The 17,090-nt window shown below is 48.1% G+C and overlaps 1 protein-coding gene and 2 long non-coding RNA genes across 7 annotated transcripts in view; 2 read left to right on the top strand and 1 right to left on the bottom strand.

Annotated features, from left to right (window-relative positions):
- KAZN (kazrin, periplakin interacting protein) overlaps positions 1-17,090 on the top strand; it is a 1,012,902-nt gene that overhangs the window by 87,458 nt on the left and 908,354 nt on the right. The gene's annotated exons all lie outside the window — the stretch shown is intronic.
- Positions 4,923-11,171, bottom strand: LOC111094717. 2 transcript variants are annotated; one of them, XR_005356155.1, is made up of 4 exons: positions 10,997-11,171; positions 6,406-6,656; positions 5,776-5,959; positions 4,923-5,629 (listed from the first exon to the last, which is right to left on the bottom strand). It is a non-coding gene; the product is annotated as an uncharacterized LOC111094717 (long non-coding RNA). The 2 variants fall into 2 exon arrangements; XR_005356154.1 differs by lacking the exon at positions 5,776-5,959 and having other exon boundaries at positions 4,926-5,629.
- Positions 11,233-12,322, top strand: LOC119876085. Its single transcript, XR_005356157.1, has 2 exons — positions 11,233-11,548; positions 11,851-12,322. It is a non-coding gene; the product is annotated as an uncharacterized LOC119876085 (long non-coding RNA).

The raw sequence follows: 17,090 nt of genomic DNA, 5'->3' as shown, positions 1-17,090 counted from the left end.
ATTTTGAGGTGAGCAAAATTACGTTTAGGATACAAAAAACTAACCAAAAAGGAAGAAGGAATAGGTAACTTGGACTACATTAAAATCGAGAGCTTCTGTTCTTCAGTAGATCCTATTAAGGGATTGAAAAGGGAGTTCCTGGAATAAAGAAGATATTTGCAACACTTATAGTTGACAGAAGACTCATTTCCATAAAATAAAGACCTTTATTTTTTTTTTTTTATTTTTCATAAAGACCTTTATAAATCAACAATAAAAAAGGCAGGCAGAAATAGAAAAAAAAATGAGCAAAAGATTTTCTCATCCACCTCACAAAAAGGACTTCTAAATAGCCAAAGAGCACATGAAAACTGTTCGGCCTCATTAAGAATCAGGGAAATGCAAATTAAAAGCACGATGGTATACATTTATACCCCCCCACCCCCCGCCCCTGGAATACCTAAATTGAAAGTGACAGATGATATCTAATGTTGAAAGGGATGTGGAGCAATCAGAACAATCATACGGGGCTGGGAGGAGTGCAGATGGGTTACAGCTATTTTGGAAAACTGTGTCCGCCAGTGTTGAATGTATTCCCATGCTGTGACCCAACCCTTGGGCTTCTCTTGTAGATAGACCCGTCAGAAATGTTTATGGCCCAATCATAAACATATGTTTGCACAAGTACATGTATGGAAAATCCTAGAACATTTACACTGTATTGCAAAAGCACAATGTAGTATACTATGGTGTACCTAACGTTCTGCCTGGAAGAGGTACAGGTGGAGAGGGGATGCTGGTGGTATCCTGCTTCTTGATCCAGGTGTTGGTTTGGTGGGTGTGATCACTTTGCAAAAGCTCATCAAATTTTACCTTTATGATTTGTGTATATGTTGTAAAATTTCACTTAAAAAATAACCATAATGCCTGCAGAGTAGAGAAGATAGCAGAGTGGGCAGTCTGGATGTGGGGCATCAGGCAGCTCTTGCAAGAATCCAGGCACAGGATGGGGCTGGTCATTGAGAAGTAGTAGAATAGGCTCTGGAGAAAACCAAGAGGCCCTTGTGATGCATTAGCTGGGGCAGGATGTGTGTAAGGGAGGTGTCAAGATTGACTCCCAGGTGCTGACTTGTATAACCGGACACAGGTGTTTGCTTCCCCAGAGACGGGGCACACCGGAGGGGGTGCAGGTTATTGGGCAGGCGGGTGGTAGAGATGAAGTTGGGGTTCCAGAGAGTATGCCTAGGCAGTTGGCTATGTAGGTCTGGAGTCCAGAAGAAAGGCGTGAACGGCAAGCTATTAATAAACTGATCTCTAAGAAGTGGAAACTTGAACTGAATCTTTTGAATAAAGAAATACCAATTATCTGCATGCCAGGCACCCCTGGGCTAACCACTCTGCCCATGTCATTCAGGTCCCATGTCCATGGTGATACTGTGAGCGCGTGATGTTAACCAAAATGCAAGGTGAGCTTAGAGAAGTTAAGCAAATTCCAGATGGACTAGCTTTAGGAGGTGGGTAGGAAGGTGAATGGCAGGGATTTCCAGATTCAGATCTTCCGACCTAAAGTTCTGAGCGTTGCTGTTGAATCCTGTGACTCAGTGGACTGCAGTGTTAGGGACCCCGGATGAGCGTGCGAGGGCCGCCACAGCATTTCTATTAGAAGAAATCTCTGAGAAAAGACTACCTATGTCCATCTGCCCGTCTGTGAGGAGCTCAGAGGTTTGGACTTCATGATTGTGCCAGGTCTGGTTTAGAAGATAAACTCTCAATGTTCAGATCTCATTAAGCCACCCGCCAGCTAAGTGACCTTGGGCAAATCACGTAACTTATCCATGCTTGTGTTCCCTGTAGTTGCATGGCAAAAAATCAACACACGTGTATCATCTGACATGTTTTGTGGGGCACGAATCCTGGGCACTCTTCAGCTGGGTCTTCTGCTCCTGGTCCCTCATGGGCTGATGAAGGTCGGCCAGGGCTGAGCTGTCCTCTGAGGCTTGCTTGGGGAAGGATCTGCCGTCAAGCTCACATGCTCCAGGATCCGAACCCCTGCGGGAGATTAGATTGAGGGCCTTAACTCCTTGCTAACTGTCAGCTGGAGGCTACTCTGCGTTCCTTCTGATGTGGGGCTGTCTGTACAGTGGCTTAACTCATCAAAGCTGGCAATGAAGAGGGCCCATGAAGACTGTCTCCTAGCAGGATGGAAGTTACCGTCTGAAGTGGCCTATCATGGAAGCGGCATCCCATCACCTTTGCGCTATCCTATTGATCAGAGCAAGTCCCAGATCCTGCCCGCATTCAAGGGGAGACGACCACATGAGGCATGAACACCAGAAGTCAGGGGTCATTAGGGGACACTTTTGTGTCTGTCCACCATGATGCCTCGGTGTTCTCCTCTCCAGAGTAGGAATGGCAATAATACCACCTCATGGGTGGTTGTGTGGAGTAAATAAGGTAATACATGTAAAGCACTCAACACAATTTCCAGAGCATATTTATGCTCCAAAAACGGTTAGTTGCTATTTTTATTCTTCTAATTCTAAAATTGTACGACAGTGTGAAAGGATTCTCTCTCTCTTTTAAATAAATACCTTCACCAAAGATGGCCAGATTCCACTCGGGCATTTGAAATACAACACTGTTCACAAGCACAGCCACACACCCAACTGGGAAGGAAGCACATCTGGTGAAAAGTGAGACAGACCAGTAACGTCCAGGTAGCCCTGCCAGGAAGTAGCAGGTATCTGTGTCTGGCACGCAAATCTGAAAAGTCAATGCCCCCACTACCTAATGGGGCCCACAGTCCCCTTTCTGCAAATATACAGACAGACCACGGTTCTATCACATTAGTTTCCAGATCAGCTGCAGCATGGAGATCATGTCAGAGTGCAAACACTGACACGTTGGCGTGCGAGTACAAATATCTGCCTTTTAGTCACGGACCAGGAAAACACGTGTTCTATTTGCTCCTGTAACTCAGCAGGCTTTCCAGGGACCCCTTGGTAGTGGTTTTGATCGTAAGCCTGCAGGAGGCAGAGGAAAGGTGTTGGACTGGGAGTCAGGAGTCTTGGGTTTGAATCCCGACTCTGAGGACAATGATCCTTGTGCCTCTGGTCCGCTGACTTCCTCCTGGCCCTCGGTTGCCTCCTCTGGAGTAGGAGAGGTCTTACTCTTTTGCCTCTTGGATTCTTTCCCCTGATGAATTTCTTTGATTCTAAATTTAAAAGGCATGTTGGACTTCTAAGTCTACTAGAAGTCGTTGGAGTGGCGGCCTGCCTCTCGTCCTGTACAAAGGTAGGGGGCCCAGGCACAGCGCTCCCGACCTCGGTGTTTTCTGTTCATTTCCTAACCTGGAAATCAAGTTGGTTGTGCAAGAACATATTGTGCCTAAATGCATCTGAGGATAAAAATAAGCTCCTGTGAGCTCTCCTCGGGGGTGGGCAACTCCACATGCATCAGTAACCTCAGCTTCCCCACGGCTGCTTGCCACACTCCCTAATGAGCTAGTACAAGGTATGCGTTCATAGAATGCAAAAACGTTTTTTTAAAAAAGAAATAAATTTATTTATTTATTTATGAGAGAGAGAGAGAGAAAGAAAGAGAGAAAGCAGGGGAAGGGAGAGGGACAAGCAGACTCTGTGGTTGAGCGTGGAGCCTAATGCGGGGCTTGATCTCACCGCCCTGGGATCACAACCTGAGCCAGAGTCAGGAGTCGGACACTTAACCGAATGAACCACCCAGGTGCCCCGGAATGCTAAAATGTGTTATGAAAAAGGAGACTGGGGCTGACATACCAAGCCTGCTGGGTGCTAAACCTGCTGTTGCCATTATATTAAAAGAGGCCGTCCTAGGATTTCAGGAGGGGCCGTTCATTTGTTCATCTCATTCAAACACGAGCCGAGTACTTAGTAACTAACGTGTGCCAACCCAGAGCACTCGGGGGTTCAGCTCTGAAAGGGGGTTCAGGCCTAGGAAGCCTCGAGTTTAGTGGGATAGGCAACTACAGGGATAATTGCATATATATAAACTAGGTGACTGATGACATTCTTGCTTTACAGTCACGCTACCTTTTGGTTGGAGGGTGAAGAGAGTGGTCTTTCCATAGCCAGGCGCCATTCCAGAGGCTTTATGTGTATTAACCCCTTTAATCCTCACGACAACCCTTGGAGGTAGGTTTTAATTTTAATTTTTCCATTTTACAGTAGAAGAGATTTGGGGCAGAGGAGAGGTGGAGGTACTTGCCCAAGGTCACACAGCGAGGACGTGGTAGGTCAGGGGCCTTCCCAGGGGCGGGTCAGACCCCGGGGAAGCCCACAGCCCACCCCGTGGAAGTCTGCGAGGGGAGGCATGTGCAGGGCGCTGCGGAGTCAATCTGGATAAGCCCCCTGTGCACATCCACGCAGGAGGTGCCCCCACCTGGTGGTTGAATCGTCCTTTCTATGCCCAGAAACATCTCTGGCTCCCTGTTTGCTCTTAGCCAAGTGTGTATCCCAAGACTAAATAGGCCTTCGGCTTTCAAGAAATGCCTGAACAGTTATGCAGTTGCCAAATCAGTGACATCTGTATTATTATCTAAATAATACCTTTTAAAAATCGACTATATAATCTTCCCTTTTTACTCAGACTCATCCTACCACGGATTTGGGGCACTAGTTGTGTTTCTTCCGGATGTCCGCCGGTAGGGGCGCGGGCGGGGGTGGCACGGTCAGCTGGGCGTCAGACTCTTGGTTTCGGCCCAGGTCATGACCTCAGGGTCATAAGACCGAGCCCTGCATTGGTCTCCGCGTAGACTCTGCCTAAGATTCTATTCTCCGGGGATCCCTGGGTGGCGCAGCGGTTTGGCGCCTGCCTTTGGCCCAGGGCGCGATCCTGGAGACCCGGGATCGAATCCCACGTCGGGCTCCCAGTGCATGGAGCCTGCTTCTCCCTCTGCCTGTGTCTCTGCCCCTTTCTCTCTGTGACTATCATAAAAAAATGGAAAAAAAAAAAAAAAGATTCTCTTCTCCGTCTCCTTCTGCCCCTCTCCCACTCTTTCTGTCTAATAAATAAATCTTTAACAAACCAACTGCGCAACTCACATAAAGACCATCCACGGCACGTAGAAAATCCCCCCGCGGCCGCCACGGAGGAGCCGCCTGCCGCACCCTGTGTTGCGCCCTGCACGGCAGCAGTTGCCTGTCCCCTGTTGTGTTGCTAATGAGGTTTCATCTTGGGGACTTTTAATTTTCCCAGGAACAAGGGCGAGTGCCAACTCAGAATATGGAAGTACTGAAATGCTAAAATACCACTTGAAATTTATGATCAGAGCTACGTTTGGGGGAAAGGCTCTCAGGATGAAGGGGCCCAGCGTGGGAGACGTGAGCCTGGGGTGGGGGCGTCGCAGGTGCTCAGCTCTAGTTTCCCAGGCTTCCCGCCCCTTGGGACCAGAGCAGCCTGTCCGCAGACCGACCGCCTCGGGCCTCTGCGTGGAGACGCGCTCCAGGCTCGGTCGTGGCCTCCTGTGAGCAGGGCTGAGACTCACTCACTCACACTTCGCCAGTGTCCGTGAAGCATTCCCATGATGTTTTGCATTCAGGGCGGACGGCGATGAAAGCGGACGTGTCAGAGGCCGTGATGATCTGAGTAGCATTAGAGGAAGCCTGACGTCCTCCTGGGAAAGGTTAGACGAAGCATCATGGGGCCGGAGGAAGATCAGTGTGTAGATGACCTTCCGAGCTTGATTCTGTGCCACCGGCTGAAAGCTCCTGGTGATGCCCGTGACCTTCGGCCCTGCCAACCCTCTTCCTCCGACCTTACCTCCTTTCTCATCGTCCGCCCGTGTCTCTCCCTGTCTTTCCTGCCGCCTCCTCCACTGGAGTCACTGCTGCTACAGCTCAGCCTCTGCCCTGTAATCCCACCTCTCTCTTCACCACTGGGCCCCCAGCCCAAGAGGCAGGGAGGTCTGAATGGCTCTGTTGGGTGGACGTGGCCCCTGCCCTTGCTGTCCCCGGATGCAAATCACAAGAAGAGGGGAAAGCTGTCGTTACAACACCTGAGGTTCCCATTGAGATTTAGAAGCCCTTGCATGGGGGATCCCTGGGGGGCTCAGTGGTTTAGTGCCTGCCTTTGGCCGAGGGTGTGATCCTGGAGTCCCGGGATCGAGTCCCGCGTCAGGCTCCTGGCATGGAGCCTGCTTCTCCCTCCTCTTGTGTCTCTGCCTCTCTCTCTCTCTCGTCTATCATAAATAAATAAATCTTTAAAAAAAAAAAAAAGAAGAAGAAGCCCCTGCGTGGTCTGGCTGCTGCCCTCTGGTCCAGCTTTCTCTTGCTTTCTCTCCCTGGCTCATCAGGCTCCAGTTCCAGGTCTCTCCGTTCCTCCCCCCACCACGCTCGTGCCTTTGCACCTGTTGCTCCTGCTTAGAGCCCCCCCACCCAACCACCCACCCACCGTGTCTTCATGTGGCCACTTCCTCTGCATCATCCCAGCCTTCGACTGATGCGAAACCTCCTCAATCCCTTTGTCTGTGGCGGGTCTTCTCTTGTCCCCTCTCTTTCCCTCGTCTTATTTCTTCATGACACTTTTGCTCTCTTAAAGCATCTTCTTTATTTGGTTATGTGTTTAGTATCTGTCTTGCCCTTGGGACTGTAGCTTCTTGAAGATAGAGTCTCCTTCTGCGTTTCCATATGTATTCCCAGTGCCTAGAACAGGACGTGGCCCAGATCAGTTATGCAAATAATTTTTAAGATTTTATTTGAGAGAGAGTGCGAGTGGGGGGAGGGGAGGAGCAGTGGGAGAGGGACAAGCAGGCTCGGTGCAGAGTGCGGAGTGCGATGTGGGGCTCGATCCCACGACACTGAGATCGTGACCTGAGCTGAAATCAAGAGTCAGATGTGTAACTGATGGAGCCACCCAGGCGCCCCTAGATATACAAATGTTTTTGAATGAAAGGATGGACTCATTGGTTAATGAGAGCAGAAAATAAGTGTTGGTAAATTCTATGGAATTGGTTTAGTCACAGTGTTGTAGAAGAGATCACAGACTCTGGTAGGCTGCGTAGTGCATAAGGTGGACTAGCCTTGGAATCTGCCTAGCTAAGTCTGGGGAGGCCTAATTTAGGCTAACAATGGGTGTGTTTGGTAAAAAAAAGTCTAACCAGACATGTGTCCTTGCTTTTCTTATCTTTTGCAAATCCATGGATCTAGCTGATTTGAGTGTCTCTGAGATTTTTATTTTTTAAAGATTTATTATTTATTTATTTATTTATTTTTAAAATCTTTATTTATTTGTTTAAAATTCATGATAGACATAGAAAGAGAGAGAGAGACAAAGACACAGGAGGAGGGAGAAGCAGGCTCCATGCTGGGAGCCTGACGTGGGACTCGATCCCGGGACCCCAGGACTGTGCCCTGGGCCAAAGGCAGGTGCCAAACCGCTGAGCCACCCAGGGATCCCCTCTGAGATTTTTATTTTATGGTCTTCCTTGATTCTTTCTTGGAGAAAGGATCTTAATTATAGAAATAACAATGGTAATAAAAACCATTTATCGAACACTTAAGGTGTGCACAGCATGCGCTAGGTGTGTTATAGGCGTCGCCTAATTTAATTTAAGACATCGTTACGGGTCGAATTATCACCCCGCACCCTCAAAAATCGTATGTTGAAGTCCCAGTCCTCAGGACCTCAGAATTATTTGGAAATGGGGAAGTTGCAGATGCAATTGAGGTCACTAGGGTGGGCCCTAACTCAGTATGACGTCCGTCTTTGTAAAAAAGGGAAATTTAGATACAGAGACTCACTTAGAGAAAAGACAAGACACAGAAGAGAGAGAGCCACCTACAAGCCAAGGGGAGGGGCAGATCCGTCCGTCACAGCCCCAGAACAAACCAACCTGCCAACATCTTGATGTTAGACCTCCAGCCTCTGGAACTAGTAAGAGTGTTGGTTGGCTGGATACCCTAAACTTATCGACTCTATATAGGGAGGTGGGATAGTGTGGGGTTCGTGAGCCTGGGCAGTGGAGCCAGGCTGCCTGGAAGCTACTGGCATTTAGTGGGCAGGAAAAAGGGCTAATTGTCCCGCAGTTCTCAGAGATTTTTTTTTGCTCCTCCTACATGTTTTGTGAACCACCTGATACGTGTGTTTATGCAGGCGAAGAACCTGTTTACAATGATACGATGGTAAAATTTTTTTGTATGGTTGAATTTTTGTAGCTGCTTCACCTACATACAAATAGACTAATTATTTTTTTAAACACTTCTTTTTTTTTTAAATTTTCATTTATTTATTTATGATAGTCATAGAGAGAGAGAGGCAGAGACACAGGCAGAGGGAGAAGCAGGCTCCATGCACTGGGAGCCCGACGTGGGATTCGATCCCGGGTCTCCAGGATCGCGCCCTGGGCCAAAGGCAGGCGCCAAACCGCTGCGCCATCCAGGGATCCCGACGAATTTAATTCTTATTCCAAAATGCCAGTGTTGACAATATTCAACTGCTTATCTCTTGACTCCGAATGACATCAGGGTGAACGAGTGATTGAGGGATCATAGGCTAGCCCTACCTGAGAACCTACTTTTCAAAATATACATTATTTTTTAGCACATATTCCTTGCACTTTACCTCTCCTTTACAATTAAATTCGGGCCATGAAGAGAAATCCCTACATATATTATGAAAAGAACACTTCGGGATCCCTGGGTGGCGCAGCGGTTTGGCGCCTGCCTTTGGCCCAGGGCGCGATCCTGGAGACCCGGGATCGAGTCCCGCATCGGGCTCCCGGTGCATGGGGCCTGCTTCTCCCTCTGCCTATGTCTCTGCCTCTCTCTCTCTCTCTCTCTCTGTGTGACTATCATAAATAAATAAAAATTTAAAAACATTTTAAAAAAATGAAAAGAACACTTCGAGTCTGATAGGGATAAGCATCTCTGCCCTGTGGCACCTCTCTGTTGATCTGAGGTCTGCATCTTAATTTCCCTTCCCTTTGATGGCACTTCAGAGACTTGAAGAGGGCGATAGCATTCACCTGTTCACCCCTCTGTGCATCTTCAGTTTTCCAAAATGGTCCTCCCTGACCCCTTTAATCTCTTCTCTGATGATGTGGCTTCCGGACTCCTCGCTCTCCTGGCTCTCCCCCACCCCACCTGCCCCAAGCATGTTGCGGCTCCTCTCAGTGCCACTCCCGAGAGAAAAGCCAACCTTAAGTAGGAAACTGTAACCTGTTCTTTCAAACCTGCAGAAACAAAGTTGGGCCTCGGTTTGGGCCTTGCGTGTGAGAGGCAATGTTCAAGGGCTCCATCCAGCACAACGAGAGAGATCTTGCCCCAAAAACCCTTCAGTGAGAAGAAAAGACAACCAACCAACCAACCAACCAACCAGAAGTCCCCCGACAACAGTCCACAGAGGGTGTCTGTTGTGTGCTGTGTTTTTCCTCAGTGGCCTCAGGAGCTTTGCTGCGGGGTACATGCCACCGTCTGTCATTTGGCGGCGGATGATCATTGGAACATCGTACTCCCAAGTCATGTAATTCTTACCAAAACTCAGAGAAAGGCACCAAAGAAGAAGGTTTTGGGGGGACGTGGACCTCGTTAGTACTTTTTGTAAAGTGTCTCAAACTTACATCTTGTAATTTTTGCATCTCGTTCTCCCGACAACGCCATACCCTGCCAACCACCATCTTCACGCTTCTCACTACATCACAATAGAGCGGTAGTATCTTAAGCCGAGGAAGGCTTGGTGCCATGTTGTAGCTACGTCTGCTGCAATTGTTCTGCATAATCTGGAGTTTCCTGAACAACTTGAGACGCCCAGGAGTGGAGGCTTTCAAAGGAGCCTCCAAGTCATCCTGACTAGGACGCTTGCACAGGCCGCACGGAAGTGGTGTTATCCTAAGTCAGGCAAGAGAGAACCCCGCCTCCCCATCAAAATCTCAGAGAAGCATGAGGATGCTGAGCTATCCCAGGACCCGGAGCTAAGGAGGAGAAGATGCCCGGACACCAGCTGTTGATGTTCCTGCACTGCCTAGAGCAGGGACCATTTCAGAAGACAGCGCAAGGGTCTGCAGACTCTGGGTCTGAACACTGCCTGTTCCTTTGAGCCTGCAAGCTAAGAATGCTCTTTACATTTTTTTAATGGCTGGAAAAAAAATCAAAAGAAGAGTAATATTGAATAACATATAGAAATGATGTGAAATTCAAACATCAATGTCCATAAACAGCCTTGTTGGAAGGACCAGGACACAGCATCTCAATAAAAATGATGTTTTGGAGAAAAGTCTGAGGGCAAGGAAGTGGGGCCATGGTTAAAATAATGAGCTCCTATCCGAGTGAATAAGATAATGCTGTCGAATGATGCCGCCCTAATCTGATTTGCACTGGGGCCAAGGCTGAAATGCGTTCTTTGGTTGAAAGGAAATGTAGCCTCAGTGATACTAATATTCAAGCAATTTACCAAGTGATAAAACCGAAGTAATTTATTATAATTTTATGATGAGATCTCTTTCCTTTGGCTTGGGAAAGATTTTATTGCCTCTAGTCTTGCAATTTCACTCTTGCTAATATTGATTTTACTATAATCTCTCCCCCCCCTTTTTTTTACACTCTCAAGTTATTTCTTGATTTGGACAAAATTCACATTTTAACACAGTTGAAGATGTAAAAACCAACCTTCAAGAAAACGTATTATGATAATTATGTTTTCCCACCGTTGGCCCGTAGTATGTGTGTGCCAATCGAGGAAAATGTATTTTTAAATTGCTAGGTTTTTCTCTCCCCTTGGTCTTCTTTTGGCTTAAAAAGGGGGAGCTGACGAGGACAGGAATGCTCCACGACTCCCTGTGTGTTAGGAAGGCTTCGTAAAGCTACCTGCAAAGGGGGCCTACACGCCCTCAGTGGGCCTTGGCGTCACGCAAAACCCTTCTGCTGCAGCCCTAAATGACTTTAGAAAGCCAGACGTGTTATATGTGTGATTTTATGTAATCCCAGGAGGTACGTGGGATTCACGGTGGCAAGTTTCAGAGGAGAGAAATTAGGCTGAAATCCTTTACCCGAGCGCCCACAGCTGCTACGTGATGCAGTAAGAATCCAAGGCCAGGCTGACTCCAGTGCTCTGTGATCTTGCCACCAGCCCGGGACTGAGGGCCTCTGTCGATGGCCCTTCCACTGTGACCAGGGACCCGGGGACTCTGGAACCTTCCACGAAGGGCCGCGTGCACTCAGGCCTCAAAGTTCCGGTCTCTTTAAGAGGCGCTGGTTCTAAGCCTCGTTGCTAGGCTAGCTGCGTTTCCAGGGAAGCTAATTAGAGCGTATCTCAGTTCTGCACATCTCAGGGTGGGTGTTCATTTCTCTTCTCTCCCGGTGCATGAAGTGTTGCCAGAGCCTGGTGTTAAATGAAAAGGACAATTTGGGGCTCCTAGGTGAACTGTTGCTGTGGTTATTGAATACTTGGCGCATAGTCCTAGCTGCGCCCGGGAAGACGCGAGGAACTCTTCCTGGAGGAGTGGGATCTCACGCTCGGGACTGGGGCTCGCCAAGCAATTTCCTGAACGTGACCTTATGATGCGCGTTCCTCGGGGTTAAATATTGTACCCATTTTGCAGGTGAGGAGACTGAGGAGCAGTTGACTGAAATCCTGTACCTGGGGTTCCGACACTAAAAATCAGGGCCATGGGTGCAGCAGGCTTCCTGACTCCCAAAGGGTCAGTGTCTGGGCACATTTATGGTGTCTGTGACCTGTGCAGGCCTTCCGCGAATTGTCAGACATCTCAGAGAACCTCCCTTGGGATACGTTTTCCTAATTTTCTTTCATAGGCTACCCTCAGCTATTTCCCAAATAGATTAATTAATTAATTAATTAATTAATTTTAAATCTTTATTTATTTTTTTTTTAAATTCATGATAGACATAGAGAGAGAAAGAGGCAGAGACACTGGAGGAGGGAGAAGCAGGCTCCATGCCAGGAGCCCGACGTGGGACTCGATCCCGGGTCTCCAGGATCGCGCCCTGGGCCAAAGGTGGCGCTAAACCGCTGAGCCACCTGGGGATCCCCCAAAAAGATTTCATTGAGGTTTTGCTTCCCCCAGACCTTTGTCCTGCCGTGATGGCCTTTGTTGCCCATCAGCCTTTCAGAGCCGACATATCACCGAGCATGCGTATTTTACAAAACCCACAAAACCCTACAGTTTCCATGAAGATCCAGGAAGAAAACAGAGAAACTGGGGTTTGCCCTTGTGCCAATTCTATTGCATCAAGAAAATAAGTGCAGTCATTTTTTGTGTGTACGTTTGGGATTTTATTTTTTTTTTCCTCTGGGTTAATTCTAGGGCATTAACGTGAATAAAAATGCCTCTGCTGCTCTGGCAGGGTTTCTGGAACTGGCTTATCTTGATCAAGCCTGCCTCTTCTATAGTTTCTTTTAGAAATGTCTTTTTGAGATGCGCTGGCAGCCATCCTAGTCTACTTCCCGTTAGTCTGGCAGAAAGCAAGGAGAACATGTGTCTCCCCTCCTCGTTCTGGGTAGTAGGTAGTATGTTTGCAAAAATAGATCACATCCCTTGTGCTCTCTCTGACGGATGTTAGGCCAGTTGGAGGCAGAGGCCTGGGGACCCTTCCCTCCTCTCTACCATCTTCCCTCGCAAATGCTGTCCTTTACACGCTGGCGTCTGCCGCGAGGCTGTTACTCCCTACGTTCTTCCTATTTCTTTACAGAAGACCCAGTACCCCGAGATGTGTGTCTATAAACACTTACCTCCTGATTCAGGCCTGAGCCCAGAAAGCAACCTGTACAGCGTTAGACTCTCTAGCATAGGAAACTGATCCACCCTCCGTCTCAGGGGGGACACAGGGGTGTCATCCTGCAGGAGCCCAGCACTTCCTCTCATCCAGATACATACATTGGTCCTTCTTTGCCACCCTGCACTTTCCCCTACCCTGCTTGTGCAGGCCCGGGCGGGCACAAGGTGCCTGGTGCCCAAGTCACTTTACCACCTAGGTGATAACCTGAAATTTATTATTTTATTTTTATTTTTAATTTTTTTCCTTTTTTATTATAAATTTATTTTTTATTGGTGTTCAATTCACCAACATATAGAATAACATCCCATCAAGTGCCCCCCTCAGTAAACTGAGATTTAAAGCAGGCCTGTGACCGCAGGGCGTGTTCCGTGAGACCCGGACGTCTCACCACGCTTCGGAGGCTCTCTGTTGGGTTCAATGCAGCTCTCGCCCTCTCGGCCAAAATCCTCCACTGTGTCCTAATCCTTTTTTTCTTCTAATTTGAAAAAGCATTGTGCCTGCCTTGTGGGATTTTTCCAGTGAGGGAGAAGACTGTTGGTATTCTGTTTCCAGTTGTCGAGCTTAAACAAAGCGTGATTTATCTTCACCCAGAGCTGTCAGGCCTGGGTGCCTGGGTGCCAAGCACCCTCGCCAAGACTCCACGGAAGCCCCGTGGTGTTGCTAAGCAGTGGACACCTGAATGCAGGGAACCAGCCCGGATAACGATCACGATAATAACAACCTGATGTTTACTGAACATGTAGCCCCAGACACTGATGGAAATGCTTTATGTGAATTAATTTCTTAAATTTTTGCAAGATCCCCATCATTACATTATCTTCCCCATTTGGCAGATGAAGAAGCTGAGGCTCGTTGAACTTGCGACTACTCATCACTGGCTAACATATAGTTGTTTATCTGTCTCTCGCTCTAGATTGTAAACTTCCTCAAGGCAGGGTTTTTTGTTTGTTTGTTTGTTTTTGATTTGTTTACTGTTGTAGCCCCACTGCCTAGAAAAGCGCTGAGTACACAGCAAGTGCCTCATAAATACTGTGGGATGAATGAAGTCACGTGGAATGGAGACAGATGGAAGCTACCCATGGGTTGGGTTGGATTGTTCTCTAGAACCTCCGTGTGTTTATTTGTCCGCTGGCCAGTCGGCTTCACTGACCGGTCGCCCAGGGGCTCCCGGAGGTGGCAAGACTGATGCATCCTGGCAGGTGCCTCGGTTGGGAAACCTGTGACTCTCCGGGCACTGGCTGGGGCCAGGTACCGTGCCTGGCCCTCTGCATGCAAACTGTCTGCATGAATGAACAAATAAATCATCCCCGTGGCAGGCGATTCTGTGGGTGGAAATTTCCCAGGAGATGGGTGTACGGGCACCGATGCCTGATGGCTCCTCCCCAGGGGAGCACGGTGACTTGTCTGCTGAGCACTCCCCACAGGCTGCGGTGCCCGCTCTCCATGCACTTTGTCCAAACGGGCAGGCCTGGACCCAGTTACACTTAATCCCATGCAGGTAACTGCAGAGTAGATGGGAGGGTCACAACCGGGGCAAGGAGGCTTGAACATGTAGAGCAAGAGGCTGTTAACCCTTGCAAAACCAACCAACCAACCAACCAACCAATCAACCAATCAACCAACCCTGCCCTTTCCTTAGGAAACTTTTCCTGGCTTTCTCCACTCCCCTGACTTCCTTCCCAACCATCTCTGTTCCTCCCTTTATCAAAAGTAAGTCAAGTTGTCACACTTTCTGACACAAGCTTACCTGACATATCTCCATCTCTTCTTCCCTCCGTCACTCAGATCCCATGTGCTTTCTTATATGTCAGTCGATTTTGTTTGAATGATTAGCCAAAGCTCCTCAAACACCAATAAAAATTCACCAAACAAAACCAAACGAGCCTGCTGAGCGCCTCTATCGACATTTATATTTGCAAGATTCTTTTAGGCAGCAAAACAGGACGCGTGTAGATTATATGGGTAATTGGGAAGGGCTCATTTCCTCACGTGGATGAATGCCTTCTAGGAGGATCTCCCCCAAGGATTAATGAGAAGACTTATTTAAATAGAGAAGCCCAATTTGAACAGTTTACTCAGGTTGTTCTTGTAGGATCAGAATTCCACCTGTGGGGGAGGTTGGGGCGACAGGTGTCTTCTCTCGCCCCGTTTCTCAGCACACGTGCAGACGCGCAGCCACACGTGCACACACGTGAACACGGCCTACCCTTCCAAGACACAGGTCTTCAACGTGTGCCTGTAAGGTGCTTAATCTGCAGCACGGATGAGTGGAGGGATTCCAATCGGTGCAGCTGGGCAGATTTCCTCTGATGAGTGAATTTAGAATGAAAAACCTTCATGAAGTGTCTGAGCTAGCGGGGCTACTGGCCTTCACTCCCCGTTTTTTTGTCCTATCTGCAGTGTGAAGCTTGTTTTGACAGCTTATGGCCTAACAGGCAGTGGGCAAACTGATGTCATGATATGATGATGTTTGCTTCTAGGCACAACGTACCAACAAGGAAAATCAAGACAAGAGAGCGAGAGCGTATTAATCTCCAAATGTGAACTTGATGGTCTTACCCTTCCAGGGGGACGCTGTAGAACTGATGATAATAGCTATAATTTGGTAGTCGTGGTAATTTGTGTGTATGTGCATTTTAACTTTGAAAAGCTTGCTCTCATATATGGAATTAATTAGTCCTGACTAGCAAAGGGCCGGGAGAAACTTAATTCTTACTTGCAAACTTACTATTTAGAAATGACTTGTTTTATGTAAGATGATTTTAAGTCTGTATTGGGTGCTTGAAAGATACCGTACACCCCCAAACAATTAATTAACTGCTACATTTCTGATGTCTTGGTGTAATTGGAACCACATCTCCTTGGTAATTGTTGCCTGCTGTTCTAGTAACATTAGATTGTCTATCTCTGTGTGTCTGTTTTGGCCAAAAGAGCAGCGTGTATTAGTAAAAAAGAAATCCCAGCGCAGAGTTGGTTAGAATCGACAGTTCTCATCTTCCTTTACCTGAACCCACTGCTTGTGCCGTAGGATGGCTACATGGCCAAGTGGGGAAACCCACAGTCCATTGCACCCCGTGGCTTGATGTGTCGGGGAATTCCAGTTGCTCCCAAACCCTTGGATTTGGGACAGCGTGAGGCCTTGGTGGGGGTACATGCTGTGACTGTATTATACCCTGGCTGATTTGGATCTTTGATTGGTGGGTTTGTAGCTACTGGCAAGAGAATGACTAGACCCTGCATCGTGTTGGGTCATCTAGAGGCACCCCAGGAAACTGGAGTGTATCACTCATGGATCTCTCCATTGTAAGCATAACTCACACTAGTTTAAGCAGAAAAGGGAAAGTTTTTGGCTCATGTAAGTAGAAGCTTCTGGAAAGACTGAGCAGGTGTCAGGGGCTCACTAGCATCTTCAAGGCTTGGTTTCTCTTCATCTCTTAGCTCTGCCCAGCTCTGTGCTAGCTTCACTTCAGGCGGGCTCTCCACAGTGAAGAGCTCTCCTAGTGACGTCCTTATAGATGGCAACCCCAGCAGAAAGAGGGCTTCCAACAAAACCCAGATGTAAGGCTCAGTGATTTGACTTGGCTTATGGGTCCCTGTTGGAAGAATCACTGAGCCTGAGCCTGAGGGAATGGGAATACTCTGACAGGCCGGGTTATGTGCCCATTTCTGAGATCTAGAGAAGGAGTAGTGAGTCTCCTGGGCCAAATTGATGGAGAGATGGGTATTCCTAAGGAGAAAAGGAGGGGATAGGGTTATCAACGAACTTGGGGTGGTGGAGAGGGAGGAGGGTGGGGGGTGGGGGTGAGTGGGTGATGGGCAGTGAGGGGGACACCTGACAGGATGAGCACTGGGTGTTATTCTGTATGTTGGTAAATTGAACACCAATAAAAATTATTTTATTAAAAAAAAAAAGAAAAGAAAAGAAGACATGGTTGCTGGGCTTGGAAGACAACAGACGGGCTCTCCTTGGAGTCACTAGACTCTAGGGTCTGACTGATTCTGCAGGGTTTCACCTAGTCCATGACTGTGTTTCCTGTTCTTTTTCTGTCTCCAAGACTTCAGTCATGTCCAAACATTTATTGAACATTTGCTTCTGAGGTCAGCGCCAGGGTAGGTTCAGAGATGGATAAAGGCACAGGTGTTTCACACCCAGAGCTCATCATCTGTGGGGGGGGACACACACTCTCTCTCTCTCTTCTCTCACCCATCATTGAGCCCTGTGTTCAAGCTATGTACCAACACAGCTGTTGGGAACACAAATGAGGAAACCACCATTCTTCTTGGGAAAGTAGGCAGAGGTTTGTTTGAAGCAGGAACTTTTGAACCAGGTCATGAAGGCTGAGCGCC

The sequence above is a fragment of the Canis lupus genome, chromosome 2, assembly GCF_011100685.1.
Source record: "Canis lupus familiaris isolate Mischka breed German Shepherd chromosome 2, alternate assembly UU_Cfam_GSD_1.0, whole genome shotgun sequence".
NCBI classification, from domain to species: Eukaryota; Metazoa; Chordata; class Mammalia; order Carnivora; family Canidae; genus Canis; species Canis lupus.
Note: the sequence above shows the minus strand (reverse complement) of the source record. Positions and strands in the feature narration are given on the sequence as shown.